The sequence below is a fragment of the Bos indicus genome, chromosome 5, assembly GCF_029378745.1.
Source record: "Bos indicus isolate NIAB-ARS_2022 breed Sahiwal x Tharparkar chromosome 5, NIAB-ARS_B.indTharparkar_mat_pri_1.0, whole genome shotgun sequence".
NCBI lineage: Eukaryota > Metazoa > Chordata > Mammalia > Artiodactyla > Bovidae > Bos > Bos indicus.
In genome coordinates, this window is record NC_091764.1 from 28,858,272 (window position 1) to 28,885,989 (window position 27,718).

At 40.6% G+C, this 27,718-nt stretch overlaps 1 pseudogene; it reads right to left on the reverse strand.

The window, feature by feature from the left end:
- Positions 1-6,674: 6,674 nt before the first annotated feature.
- LOC139183092 (thiol S-methyltransferase TMT1A pseudogene) lies at positions 6,675-12,357 on the reverse strand (annotated as a pseudogene).
- Positions 12,358-27,718: the final 15,361 nt, after the last annotated feature.

Here is a 27,718-nt window from a genome sequence, read left to right on the forward strand (position 1 = left end):
ACTTACAGTATTTGTTAAAAATATAAATGTATTAAATATCTATTGGGAAAGGATAAAGAGACCAAGACTCCAGATACAACTATAATAATATTTATACTTCTTGAACTAGAGTTTATTTAACTATCATTGTTAGCATCTGGGACACATCAGGAGGCCAGCAACCGGTCACAGAGCACAAACACCACATAGTTCACGCTCCCAAGGTTTCATTCAGAGCTGTTTAATTCTGAATTGACTCAGTTCTTTTGGGCATGGGTTTCTAGCTTCTGGCAACACAGAATATTAGAAGCAGAAGTTTCTGATGATACCCAACAATAATGGAAGAAACTGAAAAATCTATAAACATTAGACACAAAAACGTAAAGGAGTTGATTAGAGGATAAAGAGACATTTCCTCAACTCATGATGGGGTTACATCTTGATAACCCATCATAAGCTGAAAATACTGTAAGTCAAAAATTCATTTACTACAATCTCATCTATTGAATGGGCTTTTTTTGGTAGCTTAGTGGTAAAGAATCCTCCTATGCAGGAGATGCAGGAGATACGAATTCAATCCCTGGATCAGAAAGATCTCCTGGAGTAGGGCATGGCAACCCACTCCGGTATTCTTGCCTAGAGAATCCCATGTACAGAGGAGCTTGGCAGGCTATACTCCATAGGGTAGCAAAGAGTTGGACGCAACTGAAGAGAGTGAGCACACTCCCACACACCTATTGAACATCACAGAGTAGACTAGCCTACTTTAAACATGCTCAGAATCCTTATATTAGCCTGTAGTTAGGCAAACTCATCAAACACAGAGCCCATTTTATAATACAGTGTTGAATACCTTATGTAACTTATTGAATATCATACTGAAAGTGAAAAACAGGGTGGTTCGGGACAAAGTGCTTGTAACTGTGTTGGTTGTTTACCTTCATGATGGTGAGGCTGACTGGAAGCTGCTTCCTCCAGCACCATCATGAGAGTATCGTACCACATATCATTAGCCCAGGACAAGAACAACATTCAAAGGATGATTTCTGTTTTTTCTATTTTTTAACATGTCGCTTGCACAGTTTTCCCAGCACCATTTGTTGAAGGGTCTGTCTTTCCAGCATTATGTAGTCTTGCGTCCTTTGCCATAGATTAATTGATGATAGGTGCATGGGCTTATTTCTAGATTTTCTGTCTTCTTCTGTTGATCTCTATTTTTGTTTTTGTGCCCAAACCATACTGTTTTGATGACTGTAGCTTTGTAGTATAGTCTGAAATCAGGAAGCCTGATTCTTCCAGTTTCTCTTTTTCTTTTTCAAGATTACTGTGGCTATTCAGGATCTTTTGTGTCTCTATACACATTTTGAGATTGTTTGTTTTAGTTCTGTGGAAAATGCCATTGGTAATTTGAGAAGGATTGCACTGTATCTGTAGATTTTCTTGGGCAGCATAGGTATTTTGACAATGTTAATTCTTCCAGTCCACAAACATGGTATATCTTTCCATCTCTTTATGTCTTTGATTTCTTTAATCAGCATCTTATTGCTTTTAGGGTATAGGTCTTTTGTGTCCTTAGATAGATTTATTCCTAGGTATTTTGTTCTTTTTGATGTGATGGTAAATGGAATTGCTTCTTGAATTTCTCTTTTGGATCTTTCATTGTTAGTGCATATAAATGCAACAGATTTCTGTGTATTAATTTTTTAACCTGCAACTTTACCAAATTCATTGATGAGTTCTAGTAGTTTTCTGGTATTATCTTTTGGATCTTGTATGTGTAGTATCATGTCATCTGCAAACAGTTGATAGTTTAACTTCTTTTCCAATTTAGATTTCCTTTACTTCTTTTTCTTCTCTGATTGCTGTACCTAGGACTTCCAAAACTATGTTGAATGGAAGTAACGGGAGTGGACATCCTTGTCTTTATTGCTCATCTTAGAGGGAATGGTTTCAGCTTTTCACCATTGAGTTCGATGCTACCTGTAGGTTTGTCGTATATGGCCTTTATTATGTTGAGGTTTGTACCTTCCATGTCCACTTTCTGGAAAGTTTTTATCATAAATGGGTTCTTAATTTTGTTAAAAACTTTTTCTGCGTTTATTGAGATGATGATATGGTTTTTATTCTTCAGTTTGTTGATGTGGTCTATCACATTGATTGATTTGTGAATGTTGAAATGTCCTTGCATCCCTGAGATGAATCCCATTTGATCATGGTATTCTTTAACTTTATACCCAAAAATAAGCTCAAAATGGAATAAAGACCTAAATGTGAGACTGGACACTATAAAACTCCTAGAGGAAAACATAGGCAGAACACTCTCTGAAATAAATCACAGGATCTTTTTTGCCCATCTCCTAGAATAATGGAAATAAAAAACAAAAATAAACAACTGGAACTAACTTAAACTCAAAAGCTTTTGCACAGCAAAGGAAACTATATAACAAAAAGACAACCCACAGGTTTGAGAGAAAATATTTGCAAATGGTGTGACTGATAGGGATTAGTCTCCAAAATTTTTAAACAGCTTATGCTTAACAGCTTCAAAATAGCCCACTGCAAAAATGAGCAGAAGACCTGAATAGACATTTCTCCAAAGAAGCCATACAGATGGCCAACAGACATATGAAAAGATGTTCAGCATAGCTAGTTATTAGAGAAATGCAAATCAAAACTACAATGAGATACCATTTCACACTGGTCAGAATGGGTATCTTCAGAAAATCCATAAGCAACAAATGCTGGAAAGGGTGTGGAGAGAAGGGAACCCTCTTACACTATTGTGTGCTCAGTCGCTTCAGTCATGTCTGACTATGACTTATGGACAGTAGCCCACCAGGCTTCTCTCCATGGGATTCTCCAGTCAAGAATACAGGAGTGGGTTGCCATGCCCTCCTCCAGGGGATCTTCTTGACCCAGGGATCAAAACTGCGTCTCTTGAATTGCAGGTGGATTCTTTACTTCTGAGCCACTGGGAAAGCCCCTTACACTGTTGGTGATAATGTAAATCGGTATAGCCACAATGGAGAACAGTATGGAGATTCCATAAAAAACTAAAAGTAGAGCTACCATATGACCCTGCAATCCCACTTCTGGGCATATATCTGGAGGAAAACATCTGAAAGGTCACATGTACCCTGTGTCACATACACTGTTTACAATAGCCAAGACAAAAGCAACCTAAATGTCCACTGAGAGGAATGGATAAAGAAGACATGGTACATATATACAATGGAATATTACTCAGCCATTTAAAAGAATGAGATAATGCCATTTATAGCAGCATGGATGGACCTAGAGGGTGTCATATTGAATGAAGTCAGTCAGACACAGAAGGAGAAATATTGTATGACATCCCTTAGACAGTGGAATCTAAAAAGAAATTATACACATGAATTTCCTTACAGAACAGAGACTCACAGACTTAGAAAATGAACTTATGGTTGTTGGGGGGAAGGGGTAGTTAGGGAGTTTGGGAAGGTCATGTACACACTGCTATATTCAAAATGGATAACCAACTAGGACATATTGTAGAGCACATGGAACTCTACTAAATGTTGTGCCAGTCTGGATGGGAGTGGGGTTGGAGGAGAATGGATACGTGTATATGTATGTCTGAGTCCCTTCACTGTTCACCTGAAACTACCACAATGTTGTTATTGGCTATACTTCAAAATAAAAAATTTAAAGTTTGGAAAAAAAATCATTGGCAAAAAAACATAAAGTGAGAAATGCACATTAAAATGATGTATAACATAACCACATTTATTTAAGAACGTATTCTAGTATCTAATGAAAAATTTCAGAAATGGAAAACCACAATTACTTTTGCTCCAAGTTACTTTTACTAATACATGCTCCATGAAATAAAAAAACTTGTCCCTGAGAAAGAAAAGAAAAAGAAAAAAAAACCTCCAAGGATTTTAGTTTGAGGAAAACAAACTGATAAGATAATTAAATATCAGATTTCAGTGGCCCCAGAGGCCAACTTCATGAGAAGACATGGAGAAATCCAAACTTACTACCATAACATTGTGGTTAATAGTGTCATCTTCTGTCAGATTGTATACAGAGCTGCCAATCCATATTTTCCGTTCATAGAGTAATGGATAATAATAGCTAAAATTTAAAGCAATTTAAAGTATTCAAGGTCCTATCCTTAATACCTGTCTGTCACATGTTAACCTACTTAATCCTCACAATACACTTATTTGGTAAATATTATTATCATTCCTGTTTTTTACAGATGAAACAGAGTCACATAGATAATAAGCAACTTGTCCAACATCATACAACCTATGTCAGAACCACATTTTTCACTTGGGTTGTCTGACTCCAGAGGCTTGTATTACTGTCCCACCAATATGTTTATTTTAGAAAATTTAGAAAATAGGGGAAAAGTTTACAAAGAAAAAGAGTCATCTCCTCAAGATAACTACTGTTAAGATTTTGTGTCTACTTTTTTATGAAAATGTGGTGCTGGTGTGGTGGTTTACTTGTGAAAGGTTGTTGCTAAACCACAAAAGACGCTGGGATTCTTGGCCTCTGGAAGAGAAGAATTCAATCCGGGGCCGGAGATGAGGCTTGGTCCCTCAGAACTTTTTTGTAATAAAGTTTTATTAAAGTATAAAAGAGATAGAGAAAGCTTCTGACATAGACATCAGAAGGGGGCAGAAAGAGTACCCCACTGCTAGTCTTTAGCTGGATGTTATATAGCTACTAGCAGTCTGCTAATTAAAGAATGGAAATGTCTCAAAACTCAGAGAATGGCACCAGGCCCTTCACCCACAACATGCATTTTGAGATAACATTGGCACCAGGTGCCATAAAAGGATAGACATGGATCTTGAAGAAAGGCAGATTACCATACGAATATATAGTTTCATTAACATAGATTAGGAGAACAATGTATGAGTATAACATTGTGGTTTGTCAAGTTAGTTCTGAGCCTAAATCTGAGCCTTTAGGCAGAACCAATTTGAAGATAGAGTCTAGGGTAAATGCATAGTATATTAACATAGCCAAACATTTCCATAAGAAAAATGCATTGGTTAGCTGAAGGTTTGAGAAAAGTTAAGTTTAGGTGGAACCAAGTGTCATTATGGTAACACAGAATTTTAAGAAAAACCTTTTTTAAATTTGTATAGAGAAGGGAAAAAAATATAACACTAGTTTGTTTCCTCCTGCCTCTTAAGAGAGACAAAAAATGTCTGACATTTGCAGCCTATTTCCTCCATTTGGAGACCCCTGGCCTTCCTGCCTATTACCCGCTCATTTGCTAAGTCATGTCAGACTCTTGCAACCCCATGGCCTATATAGCCTGCCAGGCTCACCTGTCCATGGGATTCTCCAGGCAAGAATACTGGAGGTTTCCATCTCCTCCTCCAGGGTATCTTCCCAAACCAGGAATCAAACCTGGGTCTCCTGCATTGTAGGCAAGTTCTTTAGCAACTGAGCTACAAAGGAAGCCCATATAAAAATGTATTTTTCCCCTATACTAGGATTTGAATACACATTTTATTTTATAATCTTTTATTTATGATTTTGAGTATTATTCTAAAACATGGTTTAAAAAATCTTTACACAAAGAAAAAATCTCTACACAGTATTTCACACCACTAAAGTTACCATCTCCTATTTAACCATTCTCATTTAGACTATCTCCAGGTTTCCACTACTGTAAGTACTGTTACAGTGAACATTCTTACCCGTAAGTGTTCATGACCATCTAAATTATTTCCAAATAAATAACTTGCTAAAAAGTGGAGTTGCTGAACCAAAAATGTGTCTTTTTAAAGCTGTTGGTACAGGTTGTCAAATTGCATGTGTGTTCAGTTGCCCAGTCACATCACTATAGCCCACCAGGCTCCTCTGTCCATGGGATTTTCCAGGCAAGAATACTGGAGTGGGTTGCCATTTCCTCTCCAAGGGATCTTCCCGACCCAGGGATAGAATCCGTGTCTCCTGCACTGGCAGGAAGATTCTTTACCACTGAGCCACCTGGGAAGCCCAGTTGTCAAAGTGCCCTCTGGAAAAGCTGCAGCAGTTTGCATTCATACCAGCAATAGATGTGAGTGCCCATTTTCAATAAATGCATATTGATACTTTTTTGTCAATTTGATGTGTAATGTGGTATTTTTGATAACACGCATATCTTTAATCTTAACATCTTTTACTAAACGTTATTGGTTGTTTGGATTTCTTCTTTTTTGATTTGTTTCTTAATGTCCTTTATCACTTTTCTAATAGGCTGTTGTTTTTTTCTTACTGATTAGTAAAAGCTTTTAGTATAATTAGACTTCATATGCTATAAATATTTTCCCCCATTTGTTGATTGCCTTTTAATTACAATTTGTTTAAACTTTAAATTTATCTGAAAATTGTTCTTAGGCTCTGCTTTGCAAACCTATGGGAGTCTGAATCCATGCCAAGCACTACCTGAGGCTAAATAACCACGTTTTATATTTTATACCATTGTCACAGAATGTAAATGATAGGATTAATTTTAAAAATTGAATCACCTAACAAATGAAAAACATTTGCTGTATGGTAGAGACTAACACAATATTGTAAAGCAACTATATTCAATAAAAATTAATTTAAAAAATAAAAGAATAGTGAAAAAATTAAAAAAAACACACAAATTTTTGGTTTGTTGAAATAAAAATTATTGAACCATCTAAAAGTGTTACTAATTCATGGTAATATTTTTCTTTTTTTTATTTGTTTCTTTTTTCTTTTCTTTTTTTTATTTTGGTTTGATTTCTGTCATACATCGATGTGAATTAACCATAGGTATACATATGTGCCCTCCTTCTTGAATCTCCATCCCACCTCCCGCCCATTCCTACCCCTCTAGGTTATTACAGAGCCCCAGTTTGAGTTCCCTGGGCCAAACAGCAAATTCCCATTGGCAGTCTACTTACATTTGTTACTATATATGCATCCATGCTACTCTCTCCATTTATCTCACACATTATTTTTAATTGGAGGATAATCGCTTTATATTATTGTGTTGGTTTCTGCCATATATTCACATGAATCAGCCATAGGTATATATATATTCACCTCCCTCTTGAACTTCCCTCCCATCTTTTACCCCATCCCACTCCTCTAGGTTGTCACAGAGCACCAGGTTGAACTCCTGCATCATACAGCAAATTCCCATTGACTATTTTGTCCCATTTTGTCCATGGTATTTTATTCAGTCTGTGGATGCTGTGTGTAAACAACTGTCATATAGCAGTAACCGCTGCTTTCATCTCCATTCATTCAATTCGGTCGCTCAGTCATGTCTGATTCTTTTCAGCCCCATGGACTGCAGCACACCAGGCTTCCCTGTCCATCACCAACTTCCAGAGCTTGTTCAAACTCATGTCCATCCAATCAGTGATGCCATCCAACCGTCTCATCCTCTGCTGTCCCCTTCTCCTGCTTTCAATCTGTCCCAGCATCAGGGTCTTTTCTAAGGGGTCAGTTCTTCGCATCAGATGGCCAAAGTATTGTAGCTTCAACTTCAGCATCAGCCCTTCCAAAGAGTATTCAGGACTGATTTCCTTTAGGATTGACTGGATTTATCTCCTTGCAGTCCAAGGACTCTCAAGAGTTTTCCAGCACCACAGTTCAAAAGCATCAGTTCTTCAGCACTCAGCTTTCTTTATGGTGCAAGCCTCACATCCATACATGACTACTGGAAAAAACATAGCTTTGACTATACAGACTTTTCTCAACGAAGTAATGTCTCTGCTTTTTAATATGCTGTCTAAGTTTGTCATAGCTTTTCTTCCAGGGGGCAAGCATCTTTTAATTTCATGGCTGTAGTCACTGTCCGCAGTGATTTTGGAGCCCAAGAAAATAAAGTCTGTCACTATTTCCATTGTTTTCCCATCTGTTTGCCATGAAGCTTTCATCTGGGACAGTCTTATAAATATAGGTCAAGTCTGGATACAGTAGAGGCTACACATTATTAAGGAGTCTTCAGAAGTTTTCTACTTATCTACCTCGGAGGGAGAGAAGAGAGAAAAGGACCAATGAGAACCTCTGAAAGCCATGGTGACTGTCCCATTCTCCTTAGCTCATCTAGCTTTCCTAGTCTTGGCTGTCCCAGGCAGAGTTTAGAGAGGGAGCTCCCCAAACTTCTGTGGGCAAGTATGAGACCTGTGTTCAGGAATGGAAAACTTGAAATTTCCTAATGGAAAAAAATTTCTCCATAGAAGAGAACAGGATGGAAGAGAAGACCCAGACTTGGAGAGGTTGGCGATGCCCTCTGGGTTACACAGGTTAGGCTAGAAAGATGCATGTTACCCATTCAGGTGACTGTCTAGTAGAAAGCTGGGCATGAAGATTTGGGTTAGAAGAGAGCTGAGCTTGAGACTTAGATTTGGAAACCATCTGTGTGCATGGTCATTGAAAACTCTTGGGGAACATGAGATTACACAGGTGTATATAAGCAAAATTAGAGTCAAAAAAGAACTCCAGTGTTTAGGGGATGGTCACAGGAAGAATAGCCAGCAAAAGTAGTTTTGCAAAACAAAAGGTGGTTTTGCAGCAAAAGTGTTGAAGTCGGAGCGATACAAAGCCCCAGTGATAAAGACTGTGGTGAAATGATAAGAATATGTGCCTTAAAGTCAGATCTGCTGACCGTGTATCGTGGGGCAAGTTTCTTAACTTCTCTGGGTCTGTTTCCCCAGCCCAACATGAAGACAATACCTGCGTTAAGGACTGTGTGAGGGCTGAATGAGAATGTAGGAAAGTCCCTGGTTCCATTAAGCAGCGAGTGGGTGCTTTGTAGGAGCTAAGGAAGAATATGATCCCCTAAGAGCATTCTCAGTGCTTAAACCCGAGATGATTATTTGCTTTGCAGAGAAGTTGTGAGATTAGTAACACTGTAAGCAAACTGTCTCCTAATTGTGCCCAATTAATGCCCAATCTTGGGACACAAGAATTTGAGGATCAGAGCTTTTTCAGTTACAGTTTTGATGTTGGCCTGCCCTTGAGCCAAAATTATAGTCGGCCCTTGATATCCACAGGTTCCACATCCTTAGATTCAACCAACCACAGATATCGAAAATACTGGGATAAAAACCCAAAAAGTTCGATAAAGGCCAAACTTGAATTTGCCACATGCTAGAAACTGTTTACATAGCATTTACCTTGTGTTAGGTATTATATGTAATCTAGAGATGAGTTAATGTATGTGAGGGTATGTCCATATAAGTTATATGCAGACACCACACCATTTTATATAAGGGACTTGAGCTTGTGTTGATTTTGGTATCTGTGGTGGGGACAGGGAGGGACCCCAGGCATACTAGGGATGACTGTATATTATTGCCTCGAAACACTGTCTTCAAGTCCTTTTCTTCCTGAGGAATTTCTCTGTTGGAAAAAAACACTGGGGATTTCAGAACATCATTTTCCCCTAGAGTAGTAAATTCAAATGTTAAGGTATTCATATTTTATGTATGTTCACTTATATTTATAATAAAACTTTGACTAGTTTATAAGGAAACAATAAAGATAATATGTGAAAATTACATAGGGGTATAAAGAATTTCAAAGTATACAGATAGATGTAAAATGAAAAGGAATTCTTACCCCTTATCCAGTTCCCTTCCCAAGAGCTTGTTATTGTTCAGTCGCTAAGTCATGTCCTACTCTTTGCGATCTCATGAACTGCATCAGAGTTCTCTGTTCATCACTATCTCCCTGAGTTTGCTCAAACTCATGTCCATTGAGTCAGTGATGCTATCCAACCATGTCATCCTCTGTTGCCCCCTTCTCCCAAGAGGTAACCACTGTTTATAATTTCTTGTTTATCATTCTCATTAACATAAATACTTGTATAGGTATATTCTCTCCCCCACACAGATGGACTTGCACTCTACATAATATTCTGTTTTCATTGCCTTTTAAATGAACAATATCTCGAGGATTTTTTTCATATGCCATGGGTAACTCTTCCTTGTTCTTTTTAACAGATGCACAGAAATCCTTTATACTGTGTGACAGTTTACATAACAGCCTCCAGCTGATGGATGTTTATTTCTAACTTGCAGTATTTCAAATACTACAATGAATATTTTCACATGTGAATGAGTTTTTGCACATTTGTGCAGGATAGCTATAAGATAAATTCCTGTTGGATGAAGGAGTAAGTGTACTTGAAAATTTAATATTATTAAATAGCACTCCAGAGAGGACACTTCCTCCAACTGGGGTATCCAGTCCTCCAAACCCATCCCAACACCATATTGAACTTAAAAGTCTCTGACAGAATAGTAGGTAAAATAGCATCTTGCTTTACTTTCTTTTTAATTAAAGTATAGTTGATTTATAATATTAGTTTCAGGTATACAACATAGTGATTCAGAATTTTTATAGGTTATACTCCATTTAAAGTTATTACAAAATAATGGCTATATTTCCTTGTGTTGTAGAATATATCCTAATTGCTTATTTATTTTATACATTAATCCCACACTCCTGTCTTGTCCCTCTACCCTCTCCCAACTGGTAACCAGTAGTTTGTTCTCTGTATCTGTGAATATGTTTCTGTTTTGTTATATTAATTCCTTAAAATATCTTGCTTTAGTTTGTTTTTAATTGCAAGACTAAACATTTAAATCATATATTAGCTATCTTTATTTGTATTTCTGTTAGAGTACTTTCTTTTTCTCTTTTTAAAAACAATTGATTTAAGAATCCTGTGATCTTGTTGATTTGTAATGTCTTAATATGAAGGAAGTTAACCCATTATCTACCATCTTTGGCAAATATTTTTACAAATTTTTGTACTTTAAGTTTGTTTATAGTCCTTTTCCCTGCAGGAGTTATAAAATTTTATTTATATATGTATTATCAGTCTTTTCCTTTATAGCTTCTTCTGCATGCTAAGACTTTTTTGAAAAACTCAACAGTAGCTTCCCCAGGAGCTTTACTTTTATGTTAGGGTGTTTGATCTACTGAAATTGGGAGGGCTGCAACCCACTCTAGTACGCTTGCCTGGCAAATCCCATGGACGGAGGAGCCTGGTGGGCTGTAGTCCATGGGGTCAGTAGGAGTCGGACACGACTGAGCGACTTCACTTTCACTTTTCACTTTCATGCATTGGAGAAGGAAATGGCAACCCACTCCAGTGTTCTTGCCTGGAGAATCCCAGGGACGCGGGAGCCTGGTGGGCTGCCCTCTCTGGGGTCGCACAGAGTTGGACACGACTGAAGAGACTTAGCAGCAGCAGCAGCAGCAGCAGCCCTTGGTGATAGTGGTTGCTACTAAGCAGCCCTCCTCAATCCACATTCACTGGCCTCAGCACTTGGCACACTTCCTGGAAGATCTGCTCCTGGTTCTTCACGGAGCAGAGCACCAGGGTGCAGACCACCACCTCCATGGAGCCTGTGGCCACCTGGTGCATGTTCTCCCTGGCAGCCACTATGAAGTGCTCAAACTGCAGGTGTTGGCCTGGGCAATGAGCTTGATCGAGAACTTCTCAAAGTTGGGGTTGGGATCAACACAGGTCACCTGGCATCCAGGGGAGGTAGAACTTGAAGTTGGCCCCCGTGCTATAGCCCAGCTCCAGCATGGAGAGCTTCCTGGAGGGGCCCGTGAACTCCCACAGGTTGCTGAAGAACTCCCGCTTCTTGCTGGCCATCTGTTCGTTGTACATCACAGTGAACCTCGCCAGGAAGTAGGGGAACCACTGTTTGCATATCCAGTTCCACAAGCCAAGAAAGTCCAGCAGGTACATGGGAAATGCCAGGATGCAGACAGCCAGCCAGAGAATTAAAATGGTGAGCGCCATCACTCAGAAGAGAACAGATCAACAGTTAGAGATCCGACTCCTTTAACTGGGGGAAGTAGATATCTGGCCACACTCTAGAGCCAATCAGCTGCAGAGTAAAGAACTGGTTGTACTGGAAATACACAGCTGAAGTCAGATCTCGGGCAAGAGATCTGTTTCATCCAACTAATAGATGTTTGGCAGAAATTGCCTTATGGCTTACTTTCATGAAGTGAAATGAGAAAGTTCCCGGCTTTTCCTTAGAAGGAAAGCTGATTACAATCCCCTATTCCTGCTTAGAGACTACTACTGCAGTTTTAAATGCGGAGTGTGTGTACTCACAGCTTATCTGTGAGTGACCTCTCCTAAGAAAACGATCTGTGGGTGGAGCCTGGCTAAAACCCACACCCGCAAGCCCATGCCAAGGCCCAGTTATTACTACATGTTCCCGCCTACTTCCTTTCCATCCCGCCCACTTCTGCCTCTTTTTTTTTTTTTTTTTAAAGTGAAAGCACTTGCCCATCTGGTCACAGTTGGCAAGACCTTTCCCTTTTGCATTCTTGGCAGAGGCACTCAGATGTTCATAACTCCACAATGGGATTATTTTTAAATCACTGTTTTTGGCTGCCCATCTTTTAAAGGGCAAGTTTCACCTTCAAACTATGCCACACAGTTTCAGCTCAGGGGCTCCCCAGGTGGCGCTAGTGGTAAAGAACCCGCCCGCTAATGCAAGATAGACTTAAGAGAGGAGGGTTTGATCCCTGGGTCAGGTAGATCCCATTCCAGTATTCTTGTCTGGAGAATCCCATAGGCAGAGAAACTTGGCAGGCTACAGTCCATAGGGTCACAAAGAGAAGAACACTACTGAAGTGACTCAGCACGCATATATGCACCGTGCTACATTACTGAGCTTATTTACATAAAAAATAGTCCCCAGAATAATCACCTCTGGGAACCTAGAGTATTTAGAAAATATTTTCAGATACCCCTCTATTTTAAACAAGAAAGCCCGAGTTTTTGGGTTATCAGGGAACATAGAAATTTTCAAAAATAATGATATTTACTTTTTTAAACCAGGTGATGGATACAGAGAATGTTCTGCTGTTTTATTATTTGTTACCGTGGTTTAGTTGCTAAGTTGTGTCTGACTCTTGCGACCCCACGGACTGTAGCCCTCCAGGCTCCTCTGTCCATGGGATTTACCAAGCAAGAATACTGCAGTGGGTTGCCATTTCCTTCTCTAGAGGATCTTTCCTATCCAGGGATGGAGCCAGGGTCTCCAGCTTTGCAGGCAGATTCTTTACAGACTGAGCCACCAGGTAAGCCATTATTATTTGTTATACCCTAAGGTAATGTCACCCCACTCCAGTACTCTTGCCTGGAAAATCCCATGGATGAAGGAGCCTGGTAGACTGCAGTCCATGGGGTCGGGAAGAGTCGGACACGACTGAGCAACTTCACTTTCACTTTTCACTTTCATGCATTGGAGAAGTGAGAGAGGCTCCATGTCCGGTCTGCAAAGGACCACACTGGAAGAGAGACTGCCCCCAGAGGCGTAGGTCTCCAGGGTCGGACTCTCAAGACAATCAGGACTGAAGGTGCCTGGGGGTCCCCACACAAGCTCCTGTCCTAATTACACCTGAGGAACCCCGGGTATTAATAATTGTAGGGGGCCAATCCGTCGATTTCCTTTTAGATACTGGGGCAACTTATTCTGTGCTTACTGAAGCCCCTGGCCCACTTTCTTCCCGATCCTCTTCCGTAATGGGACTGTCTGGACGAGCCAAAAGGTATTATTTCAGTTATTCTTTATCTTGCAACTGGGATTCTGTGCTGTTTTCACACGAGTTTCTGATCATGCCAGAATCTCCCTCACCCCTTTTAGGAAGGGATATACTGAGCAAGGTCCATGCCTTTGTTTTCATGAATATGGAGCCCTCCCTTTCCCTCCCTTTAGGTGAACAAAATGTAAATCCTAGAGTATGGGCTGATGGAAAATCTGTGGGTCGAGCACAAAATGCTATTCTTGTAGTTGTTAAGCTCAAAGACCCACACGTATTTCCACATAAGAAGCAGTATCCACTGAAACCTGAAGTTAAGGAAGGGTTAAAACCCATCATCGAAAATTTAAAGGAGCAGGGACTATTAATTCCCTGTAACAGTCCTTGCAACACTCCTATTTTGGGTATAAAGAAATCGAATGGGAGTTTTGACACAACCCCGAGGGCCTCACCAGCAACCTATTGCTTATCTAAACAGAGAATTAGATGTAGTTTCACGTGGGTGGCCCCACTGCCTAAGAGTAATTGGGGCAGCGGCTTTATTAGCACCTGAAGCTTTAAAAATAATTAATGGACGAAACCTTACTGTACTGACTTCTCATGATGTGAGTGGAATCTTAAATTCTAAGGTTAATATTTGGATGACAGACAGTAGGCTTCTTAAGTATCAGTCATTGTTGTAGAAGGACCAGTAAATAAGCTTAAAGTTTGTGGAAATTTAAATCCTGCCACTTTCCTTCCTGAGAAGGAAAATGAAACACCTGATCACGATTGTTCTCAATTCCTAACTTTAAACTATGCAGCTCGGGAGGATCTAAAGGATACCCCATTAGCCAATCCTGACATGGAAATATTTACACATGGCAGTTCTTTTGTTCGGGATGGAAAGCGTAAAGCAGGTTATGCCATGGTGACTGCTGAACAGGTATTGGAAGCAAAATCTCTCCCCCAGGGAACCAGTGCTCAGTTAGTGGAGCTCGTGGCCCTGACCCAAGGTCTAGAGTTAAGCAAAGGGCAGCGGATGGGCCTGATAATCTGTGTGAGTCTACTTCTGCTGACTCCAAATATCCTGAGTCTGCCGTTGGATCCTCAAGACAATGTACTCCTGTCCTGGGCTCACTCCTATGCTGCATTCCACAATCGGTCTAACTGCTGGGTCTGCAGAGAGCTCCCCTCTTCATCAGTGGAAGGCTTCCCGTGGTGGACATCCCCACTTCAAGGAAAAGACTTTCTCCAAGTCTGTGAATACCTTCGACAACAATAACATGCGATGCCTCTTCTTCACCTGATGACATTTACCAACCCTAAAATGGACTGGTGCAACACTTTGTACTCTAACTATGGACATAATGTGACTTTTAATTTTGATTCTGAATGTTGTATTTTTGCTGTTTGCTCCCTGCATCTGTAATTGTATAACTGGATTTGTTTCTAGCCGCATGAAAGCTTTTAAGTTACAAATGGTTGCTCAAACTCCTGCTACTGCTGTAGCTTCCTCCAACTACTATTTGGGGCCCCTGGATCAGATATCCTCAATATGAGGATTAGGAGAATATGTTGCCTCACCAATTTAGGGACAACTCCCCTTGTCAGCTCGGAAGCAGTTATGGAACGAGAACGACGCCCCTTTTCCCTAGGCAACATAATTCTCCTAAAAGAAAAGGGGGGAATGAGAGTCATTTCCTAGGCAGGTTGATAGGAAATCTAGGGGTCCCCAAGGAGAGAGGGGTTTGGAATTCTCAAAGAGGAAGAAAGAACAAACTTTTTTTTCTTTCTCCACATTCCTTAGGATTATATACCAATAATGTATCCTGCCTAAGGACAGTCTTTGGATTCAACCTTTTGTTATCTTAAAATGTTAATTATGGGAGTAGGTCTGATGAGGTCTTTACAACCTCCAGATATTCTTTGGATTATATAACTTCATTGTTAACACTAGCAAGCGGGTACTCTTTCTGCACCCTTCTGATGTCTATGTCAGAAGCTTTCTCTATCTCCTTTATACTTTAATAAAACTTTATTACACAAAAGCTCTGAGCGATCAAGCCTCGTCTCTGGCCCCGGATTGAATTCTTCTCCTCCGGGGGCCAAGAATCCCGGTGTATTCGCGTGATACTACAACCTTTCAGAAGGAAATGGCAACCCACTCCAGTATTCTTGCCTGGAGAATCCCAGGGACAGAGGAGCCTGGTGGGCTGCTGTCTATGGGGTCGCACAGAGTTGGACACGACTGAAGCAACTTAGCAGCAGCAGCAGCAGCAGCACACATATTTTATAAATATATATTCCATCTTAACAGCTTTCTTGAGGTAGAACTGACATACAATAAACTATACTCATTTAAACTGTCTAGTTTGGTTAAGTTTTCACGCACGTACACACCCATGAAATCATTGCTTCAGTCAAGGTAATGAACATACCTATCACCACTCCCAAATACCTCTTGCCCCTTTGTGATCCCTCTTTCCTGTCCTCCCTGCTCCTGGGCCACCACTGATCTGTTTTCTGTCACTAGAGATTAGTTTGCATTTCCCATAATTTACTGTTAATGGAATCATACGATATCTACTTTTTTTTTCCCTCTGGCTTCTTTCATTTAGCATAATTGAGTCATCCATAATGTTGCATGCGTCCATTGATTTTCCTCCTGGGTAGTATTCCACTGTATGGATCTAAAACAGTTTGTTTATCCACTCACCTGTTGGTGGACATTTGGATTGTTAACAGTTCTTGGCTATTACAAATGATGCTACTATGGGGACTTTCCTGGCGGTCTGGTGGTTAAGAATCCACCTTGCGATGCAGTGGAATTGGGTTCAATCTTTGGTCAGGCAACTAAGATCCCATGTGCTACAGAACAACTAAGCCCGCATGCCACAGCTACTGAGCTGGAACCCACAAACCCCAACTAGAGAGTCCATGAACCGCAAGGAAAGATCCAGTGTGCTGCCACAAAGATCCTGCGTACCACGCTAAGACCCAATGCAGTCAAAAAAATAAATACGTTTTTTAAAAATTAAGCTACTGTGAACATTAGTGTACAAATCTGTGTATGGACATATGCTTCTTCTGGATAAATTCCTATGAGTAGAATGTATAAGTCACATGGTAGGTATATGTTTACCTTTTAAAGAAACCCCCAAACTGTTTTCCAAAGTGGTTGTACCACCAGCAGTGTATGAAAGATTTAGCTGCTCTGCATCCTCACCTACACTTGGTGTGGGCAGCCTTTTAATTTTAGCCATCCTAAAAAGTGTCTAGTAGTCCCTCATTGTAGTTTTAATCTGCATCTCCCAGATGATTAATGATATCAAGCATCTTTTAATGGGCTTATTTGCCATCTATGTATCTTATTTGCAGTGTCCAAATCTTTTGAACATTTTATTAATTATTATTATTGTTGTTTTTTCCTATGCTGCATGGTATGTAGGATCTTAGTTCCCCAACCAAGGATTGAACGTGCGCCCCCTGGAGTGGAAGTGCAGCATGCTAACCACTGGACCGTCAAGGAATTCCCTGAATATATTAAAATAGGGTTATTTTCTTACTGTGGAAAATTCTGAAAGAGATGGGAATACCAGACCACCTGATCTGCCTCTTGAGAAATTTGTATGCCGGTCAGGAAGCAACAGTTAGAACTGGACATGGAACAACAGACTGGTTCCAAATAGGAAAAGGAGTACGTCAAAGCTGTATATTGTCACCCTGCTTATTTAATTTATACGCAGAGTACATCATGAGAAACGCTGGGCTGGAAGAAGTACAAGCTGGAATCAAGATTGCCGGGAGAAATATCAATAACCTCAGATACGCAGATGACACCACCTTTATGGCAGAAAGTGAAGAGGAACTCAAAAGCCTCTTGATGAAAGTGAAAGTGGAGAGTGAAAATTTTGGCTTAAAGCTCAACATTCAAAAAACAAAGATCATGGCATCCAGTCCCATCACTTCATGGGAAATAGATGGGAAACAGTGGAAACAGTGTCAGACTTTATTTTTGGGGGCTCCAAAATCACTGCAGATGGTGAGTGCAGCCATGAAATTAAAAGACGTTTACTCCTTGGAAGGAAAGTTATGACCAACCTAGATAGCATATTCAAAAGCAGAGACATTACTTTGCCAACAAAGGTTCGTCTAGTCAGGGCTATGGTTTTTCCTGTGGTCATGTATGGATGTGAGAGTTGGACTGTGAAGAAGGCTGAGCGCTGAAGAATTGATGCTTTTGAACTGTGGTGTTGGAGAAGACTCTTGAGAGTCCCTTGGACTGCAAGGAGATCCAACCAGTCCATTCTGAAGGAGATCAGCCCTGGGATTTCTTTGGAAAGAATGATGCTAAAGCTGAAACTCCAGTACTTTGGCCACCTCATGTGAAGAGTTGACTCATTGGAAAAGACTCTGATTCTGGGAGGGATTGGGGGCAGGAGGAGAAGGGGACGACAGAGGATGAGATGGCTGAATGGCATCACTGACTCGATGGACGTGAGTCTGGGTGAACTCCGGGAGTTGGTGATGGACAGGGAGGCCTGGCGTGCTGCGATTCATGGGGTCGCAAAGAGTCGGACACGACTGAGCAACTGATCTGATCTGATTTTCTTATTGAGTGTTGAGAATTCTTTGCAAGTCATTATTAAATATGTGATTTGCAAATATGTTTTCCTACTCCATGGCTTGTCTTTTTAATGGAATGCTAAAAAGTGCAGAAATTCTTGTGTCGTCTTTGTCTGATTTTGGTATCAGAATTCCATGGGATCATGCTATGGGAAAGGGAAGAATACAGTATAGAGTATAGGTGTCTTAGAAGACACATCTCACTCAGAGACTGGAATCACAAAGGGCTTTTTGGAGGAACAAACATCTATTTATTTATTTATTTATTTATTTGTCTGTACCAGGTCTTGGTTGCAGCATGCAGGATTTTGAGTTGTGGCATGTGGGAACCAGTTCCTGACCAGGGATCCAACCTGGGCCCCCTGCATTGGCAGCACAGAGTCCAGTCTTCTGGACTTTCTCTAGGAAGTCCCCCCTAGAGGAAGGAACATCTGAAGTGAGACACCAGGGACTTCCCTGGTGGTACGGTGGATAAGAATTCGCCTGCCAATGCAGGGGACACAGGTTTGACTCCTGATCTGGATAGATCCCACATGCCATGGAGCAACTAAGCCCATAAGCCACAACTGTTGAGCCTGCGCTCTAGATCTGGGGAGCTGCAACTACAGAGTCCATGTGCTGCAACTATTAAAGCCTGTGTGCTCTAGAGCCCATGCTCTGCAACAAGAGAAGCCACCGCAATAAGAAGCCCGCACACTGCAACTGGAGAGTAGTCCCTGAACTCTGCAACTAGAGAAAAGCCTGTGCAGCAAAGAAGACCCAGCACAGCCAAAAATAAATAAATAAAATTATTTTTTAAAAAAGCAAAGTGAGACATCAGTGGTAAGTAGGAATTAGCTAGATGGAAGATGGGCAGAGCCAGAACGCTGCAGCAGAGGCACAACATGTGAAAAGACAGGGAGGTAAAGGGAACAAAAAATATTTGGGGAACAAAAAATATAGGGAGCATCCTTGTGAGGCTGGTATCATACTCATTTCAGATAAAGAAATGAAACAAACAAACAAAAAAGAAACGAAACAAAGATTTGATGATTTACCCACAGTTTCTCAGTTGGCTTGACCTGGAATCCAGCTCTGTTTTACTGTTAAGAGGCTGTTTTTACTCTCACTGCCCCACGAATGTCTCTAATGCTGATTGGGTCCTCAGTATTAATACACTGAAATTACAGACAGGTTGTTTAAAATTAGAAGAGGACGAAGAAGTGAACCTAAGGGATGTCTACATGTGAGGAGTAGGAGGAAGAAAATGCCAAATGAAGGTAGTAGTGAAAGAACAATTCAAACAGAATGACTCAAACAGCACAGTGTGATGGAAGCCAAAGAAAGCGTAAGAGGAATGGTATCACATTTCAAAGATGGAGAGAGTTGAAGAGTTAGTGGGTTTTCTGACTGTGCTTGGCAATGATCTTATTTAGCTAATGAGAATGTAATTTCTAGGGGGATCACAAAAGGATGGAAAAATGAGTGTTAAGTAGAGGAGTGCAGATCACTTTTTCAGATATGTTAATTACTGGATGCAGGAAAGGGTAAGAAGGGAAACCAACTTTGAGATGGAGGCAGTCTTATTAGGAGGTGATCTTGAGATAAACACTAAAGAAGGGGTAGGAAGCAGTCTGCACAGGAGGGGTTGAACTGTGATGTAGGATACAGGCTGAGCTGACCATCAGAGCTGTCCTGGGTTGAGGTAAGAGGGGTGAATCTTCACTTTCTCACATAGATCAGTTATTTGATGTGGGCTGCCTGAGAAAGTGGTAAGAATTCATGCCTGAGGCCAACAGCATTCTCACTTGAAACATGGGTAAAAAGTCCTTCATTCTCACAGTGCATTTCAGCATTATCACAAGGAGGAATGCTTTTAGGATAAATAAAGATAATGAGAGGGTAACAGGCAGGAAGGCCAGGGGTCTCCAAACAGAGGAAATAGACAAGTGTCAGACATTTTATCTCTCTCTCAAGTGGAGAAACAAACTAGCAATATGTTTTCCCTTCTCTATACAAATTTAAAAGAGCTTTCTCTTAAAATACTGTGTAGCCATAATGACACCACCTGAAATTAACTATTCTCAAACCTTGAGTTAACCAATGCATTCTTCTTATGGAAATGTTTGTCTTAAGCTATGTTAATGTACTATGCATTTACCCCAAACTCTGTCTTCAAGGCGGTTCGCCTAATGGCTCAGAACTTTCTTGACAAACCAGTATGTTATACTCAGACTTGTTCCCCCTAATCTACATAAACAAAACTATTTGTATGGTAATCTGCCCTTCTACAAGATTCAAGTCAATCGTTTTATGGCCCAAGATGACGCCTCTGGTGCCAAGATTACTCCAAAATACATCTTATGGTTGAGGGGCCTGGTGCCATTCTGAGTTTTAAGACATTCCTTTCTTTAATTAGCAAACTGCTAGTGACTATATAACATCCAGCTGAAGACTAGCAGGGGGTACTCTTTCTGCACCCTTCTGATGTCTATGTCAGAAGCTTTCTCTATCTCCTTTATACTTTAATAAAACTTTATTACACAAAAGCTCTGAGCGATCAAGCCTCGTCTCTGGCCCCGGATTGAATTCTTCTCCGGAGGCCAAGAATCCCGGCATCTTTTTGTGGTTCTGACAACCTTTCAATATCACAAGGCAGAATGTTCTTAGAATAGCTGAAGATAATATTTATCTTCCCAAGTGGTTCAGTGGTAAAGAATCCAATTGCCAATGCAGGAGCCTCTGGTTAAATCCCTGGGTTGGGAATATGCCCAGGGGGAAGAAATGGCAACCTACTCCAGTATTCTTGCCTGAAAAATTCCATGGACAGAGGAGCCTGGTGGGCTACAGTCCATGGGGTCACAAAGAGTTGGACATGACTGAGTGACTCTGAGTACACACACACACACACATGGTATAAGTTTAGTTATTTAGCTTTGAATAAAGACCATTTAGTACTTGCATAGTGTTGAAAGTTGGATATTGGCTTGGTTTGAGTGGAGGACATTGTCTTTATGAATCCTGTTTATATAGGGAAGACAGGGAGTGACATCTTTAAAGAGTGGAGTGTTTGAGGCCGAAAGGGAAGCCTTTTGCCTTATTATTGTTGTCATTTTATTGTGGGAGTCTCTCTGGTTAGGGAGCATTTGAATGTGCAGAATATAAGGAGTTAGAAGACCTAGCCCCTTGTTGTGTCAGCCATCCAATGCCATTTAGTCTTTTGATAATTTAACAAGCATGTATTGAACAATTAACGTTTATTGCCCCCTAGAGACACATGAAGTGTACTTCAGGTATCATCAAGAATATCATGGACATAGTAAAACAAATATGAATTATAAACTGCAATACAATCAGAATGGAATATAGAAGAGTTGGCCAATGATAAAAATATATTTGTTGTCTAATTCCTCTTCCATTTTTAATTTAAGGTCAGAGTAACTTACATTTTTTAGCATAAGAATCGGTTCCCAGTAGAGTCTTACACTGGGAAATTACACTGAGAACCCTAATTTCTTATTGCTAGTAGGTCATCTTGTGTGGGGTATTTTTGTTTTCTTTTGTTTCATGGGTCACTAAGAGTGTCTATAAAATTCCTAGAAAGGAGGCTGAAAGTTAACTATTGAAATTTCAGCAGGTTCCAAAGGGTAGAAGGAGGAATATATGCGTCTTGATTCCCTGGTGGCTCGGATGGTAAAGAATCCACCCAAAATGCAGGAGTCCCAGTTTCGATCCCTGGGTTGAGAGGGTCTCCTAGAGAAGGGCATGGCAACCCACTCCAGTATTCAGTCAAAACAGTAGTAAGTTAAACTTAAGGCCACATATGCCTGCCCACCTACAGCTTCAGATCTCTGGTTATCCACTGCTGAAGCTTTATCAGAGAGAACTGGTATATCCCTAAAGTGTTCATTGAGAAATGGAAGGTGTCTGAGGTGTTTGTTGGGGAACTGAGTAAATCTGCATGAACTGTATGTTTTTAAAAGACAAACTATACGTTTACTTGGCAAAATTATTTTAAATTGCAGAACCGTATACAGTGTATATTCATGAGAAGTCCTCTTGCCTGACCTTGTTTGTGCTCCTCCACTCCTTCCTCTTGGAGTCAGCATTACCAGTTTGGGACATCCTTTGGATTTCGTTTGTACATGTATTTTCTCAATCTTTCTCTTTTGTTACATAAGTGATAGCATAGCGTTCTATAAATTGTATCTTTAACCTCACCGTGTATCTTGGAGACTGTTTCCTGTCAATCCGCTTAGATCTGCCTTGTTTACGGTGTTCCATCCTATGAGTGTTCTAGGTTGTCTTAGTCTTTTGACACTACAGACAGTGCTGTGGGGAACATTCTTGCACATGCTGATACTTCCTGTACAAGTGTTTCTTTAGTATTCTTTAGTTTCTTTAGTATGCATTCTTAGAAATGGAATTGCTGGGTCAAAGGATATGTAGACTTTTGACATTTAGATAGAAAATTAATTAGCCTTCTTATCTTATAAAACAGTCTTACAACTTTTTTGATAAGGAATGGGATAAAATAGTTATATTACATTGACCCGTGAGTGCCTTTTCCCCCCCTGCTGTCGATGGCTGTTTGATAGGAGGAAATTACTGGCTTTAAGAGAAGGTGACACTTAGTGGTTGGGGGAGAGCTAGAAAGTCAAGCCACATTGTTAATCATAACTGTCCGAGTACTGCAGGATTGAGTCTTGTTGCTTGTATCTCCACTTGATCTTTTTCTTAACGTAATTTAATGACTGAAGTGACCTGGTGGTATGGTCCTAGAGAGCAGAGTGGTCTTATATTAACTTATTGCTTCTGTATGGGTGTTGGATTTTCATGGAGACATAAACACTGGGCAGCACCCAGCCCATATTGACTCTCTGTTCCTTGGCCTAGTTATGTTCTCTAGACAATGCAAGAAATGAAAATTATAGTTGTTGACTCAATGCTTTGATGAGAAAGTTGGAGTCTAGGTAATTCCCTGATGGTCCAGTGGTTGGAACTTGGGGTTTTTGCCCAGGTTCCATCCTTGGTCTGGAAACTAAGATCCTACGAGCTGCACAGCGCAGCAGAAAAAGAAAAAAGAAAGAAGTTGAAATCTAGAATTCATTTTCTTTCTTGGAGAGAGATTTCGGAAAGAAGATCAGACTCTTGTGTTTAAAAGTTTTGTAAGTAATTATGGGAATAATCACTTAGAATTGTAATAATTCGATTTTGTGGTGAGACATTTCTTTTTAAAATTATTTAACTATCACCCTTTCACACATGGTACTTGGGGAAAACACACTACTGTCTCAATTGTTTTAAAATATAACCTTTAAAGGCGTGTTTTGAATAGGAATCTTCCTCAAATGTATTGAATATTTCTGTGCCTTCTGAAACCAGATATCAATCATCAAGACAAAAGTAATCTAATTGAATTGGTCCTTCCTGAGTAGAGCAGCAATTAGAAACTTGAGTTATTCTTACTAACATAATATTAATAACGATAAAACAAGAGAGTTCCAGGAAAACATGTATTTCTGCTTTATTGACTATGCCAAAGCCTTTGACTGTGTGGATCTCAATAAACTGTGGAAAATTCTGAAACATATGGGAATACCACACCACCTGACCTGCCTCTTGAGAAATCTGTATGCAGGTCAGGAAACAACAGTTAGAACTGGACATGGAACAACAGACTGGTTCCAAATAGGAAAAGGAGTACGTCAAGGCTGGATATTGTCACCCGGCTTATTTAACTTATATGCAGAGTACATCATGAGAAATGCTGGGCTGGAAGAAGCACAAGCTGGAATCAAGATTTCCAGGAGAAAGATCAATAACCTCAGATATGCAGATAACACCACCCTTATGGCAGAAAGTGAACAAGAACTAAAAAGCCTCTTGATGAAAGTGAAAGAGGAGAGTGAAAAAGTTGGCTGAAGCTCAACGTTCAGAAAACTCAAATCATGGCATCTGGTCCCATCACTTCATGGCAAATAGATGGGGAAACAATGGAAACAGTGGCTGACCTTATTTTTGGGGGCTCCAAAATCACTTTAGATGGTGACTGCAGCCATGATATTAAAAGATGCTTACTCTTTGGAAAGAAAGTTATGACCAACCTAGACAGCATATTTAAAAGCAGAGACATTACTTTGCCAACAAAGGTCCATCTAGTCAAGGCTATGATTTTTCCTTTCCATATGGTTATGTATGGATGTGAGAGTTGGACTATAAAGAAAGCTGAATGCTGAAGAATTGGTGCTTTTGAACTGTGGTGTTGGAGAAGACTCTTGCGAGTCCTTTGGACTGCAAGGAGTTCCAACCATCCTAAAGGAGATCAATCCTGGGTGTTCATTAGAAGGACAGATGTTGAAGCTGAAACTCCAATACTTTGGCCACCTGATGCAAAGAGCTGACTCATTTGAAAAGACCCTGATGCTGGGAAAGATTGAGGGCTGGAGGAGAAGGGGACGACAGAGGATGAGATGGTTGGATGGCATTACCGACTCAATAGACATGGCTTTGGGTAGACTCTGGCAGTTTTTGATGGACAGGGAGGCCTGGTGTGCTGCAGTTCATGGGGTCGCAAAGAGTCAGACACAACTGAGCGACTGAACTGAACTGAATACTAATCTTAAAAAAATAACCATTCAACACACTTCGGCACTTCTTTCTATTTTATTTTATTCATTTAATTAGTTTATTTTTTGGCTATGCTGAGTGGCTTGCAAGATCTCAGTTCCCCAGCCAGGGATTGAACTCAGGCCATATCAGTGAAAGGCTAGAATCCTAACCACTATGCCACCAGGGAACTCCCAATAATAATATTCTTCTTTGGGAGGTGGGTTGGAGAGGGCCAGTGCTGTGTGACTTGTGGGCTCTTAGTTGCCTGATCAGAGATCAAACTCACACCCTTGGTAGTGAAAGTGTGGAGTCCTAATCACTGGACCACCAGGGAATTCCCAATAATCTTCATAATAATGTTTCAGAGTGATTGAAGTATGCGAAAGTTGTCTCATATCAATAGCCCACGATTTTCCGTGTAAAAGCCATAGTCCTAGATCGGATTTGTGGTTTCTAGTTTCTTGTGTGTTATCCTGGCTTCTTAGAATTAATGTAAAATAAAAGTAAAAAGGCTTTAAGTGGGTTCTAGGAGATGTGCTGTGATTGGAATCCAAGTGGCATGCTGAGTGGTCAGATGTGTGAATCCTATTTAGGTGAGGTGCTGGCTGAGAGAGGGGTGGGATTTAGTCATTGAGGTCTCCTGGCGAAACCATCTGGTAGCTCAGACTCTGATAGGATCGACATGGATACTGTTAATTATAACAAAGTTCTAGATATTGGTGACTATAGAGATGAAAGATTATGTTTTCTAACTTAGCAAGAGGTAGTATGTTTTACGCTCCAGAATATAGATGAAATATAACACCCCCTTCAGGTCTTAATTCTGTAATTTTGCAAAATAGGTATCAGATCAGATCAGATCAGATCAATCGCTCTGTCGTGTCCGACTCTTTGCGACCCCATGGACTGCAGCCCACCAGGCTCCTCCATCGCAGCACGCCAGGCCTCCCTGTCCATCACCAACTCCCGGAGTTCACTCAGACTCACGTCCATCAAGTCAGTGATGCCATCCAGCCATCTCATCCTCTGTCGTCCCCTTCTCCTCCTGCCCCCAATCCCTCCCAGCATCAGAGTCTTTTCCAATGAGTCAACTCTTTGCATGAGGTGGCCAAAGTACTGGAGTTTCAGCTTTAGCATCATTCCTTCCAAAGAACACCCAGGGCTGATCTCCTTTAGGATGGACTGGTTGGATCTCCTTGCAGTCCAAGGGACTCTCAAGAGTCTTCTCCAACACCACAGTTCAAAAGCATCAATTCTTCAGCACTCAGCTTTCTTTATAGTCCAACTCTCACATCCATACCTGACTCCTGGAAAAACCGTAGCCTTGACTAGACGGACCTTTGTTGGCAAAGTAATGTCTCTGCTTTTAAATATGCTGTATAGGTTGGTCATGTTTCCTTCCAAGGAGTAAGCGTCTTTTAATTTCATGGCTGCACTCACCATCTGCAGTGATTTTGGAGCCCCCCAAAATAAAGTCTGACACTGTTTCCACCGTTTCCCTATCTATTTGCCATGAAGTGATGGGACCAGATGCCATGATCTTAGTTTTCTGAATGTTGAGCTTTAAGCCAACTTTTTCACTCTCCTCTTTCACTTTCATCAAGAGGCTTTTTAGTTCCTCTTCACTTTCTGCCATAAGGGTAGTGTCATCTGCATATCTGAGGTTATTGATATTTCTCCCAGCAAGCTTGATTCCAACCTGTGCTTCTTCCAGCCCAGCGTTTCTTATAATGTACTCTGCATATAAGTTAAATAAGTAGGGTGACAATATACAGCCTTGACGTATACCTTTTCCTATTTGGAACCAGTCTGTTGTTCAATGCCCAGTTCTAACTGTTGCTTCCTGACCTGCATATAGGTTTTTAAAGAGGCAGGTCAGGTGGTGTGGTATTCCCATATGTTTCAGAAGTTTCCACAGTTTATTGTGATCCACACAGTCAAAGGCTTTGGCATAGGCAATAAAGCAGAAATAGATGTTTTTCTGGAACTCTCTTGCTTTTTCCATGATCCAGTGGATGTTGGCAATTTGATCTCTGGTTCCTCTGCCTTTTCTAAAACCAGCTGGAACATCTGGAAGTTCATGGTTCACATATTGCTGAAGCCTGGCTTGGAGAATTTTGAGCATTACTTTACTAGCATGTGAGATGAGTGTAATTGTGTGGTAGTTTGAGCATTCTTTGGCATTGCCTTTCTTTGGGATTGGAATGACAACTGCCCTTTTCCAGTCCTGTGGCCACTGCTGAGTTTTCCAAATTTGCTGGCGTATTGACTGTAGCACTTTCACAGCATCATCTTTCAGGATTTGAAATAGCTCAACTGGAATTCCATCACCTCCACCAGCTTTGTTTGTAGTGATGCTTTCTAAGGCCTATTTGACTTCACATTCCAGGATGTCTGGCTCTAGGTGAGTGATCACACCATTGTGATTATCTTGGTCGTGAAGATCTTTTTTGTACACTTCTTCTCTGTATTTTTGCCACCTGTTCTTAATATCTTCTGCTTCTGTTAGGTCCATACCATTTCTGTCTTTTATCGAGCCCATCTTTGCATGAAATGTTCCCTTGGTATCTCTAATTTTCTTGAAGAGATCTCTAGTCTTTCCCACTCTGTTGTTTTCCTCTATTTCTTAGCGTTGATTGCTGAGGAAGGCTTTCTTTTCTCTCCTTGTTATTCTTTGGAACTCTGCATTCAGATGCTTATATCTTTCCTTTTCGCCTTTGCTTTTCACTTCTCTTCTTTTCACAGCTATTTGTAAGGCCTGTCTCCTGTACAGTGTCATGAACCACAGTCCATAGTTCATCAGGCACTATGTCTGTCAGATCTAGTCCCTTAAAACTATTTCTCACTTCCACTGTATAATCATAACGGATTTGATTTAGGTCATATCTGAATGGTCCAGTGGTTTCCCCCACTTTCTTCAATTTAAGTCTGAATTTGGCAATAAAGAGTTCATGATCTGAGCCACAGTCAGCTCCTGGTC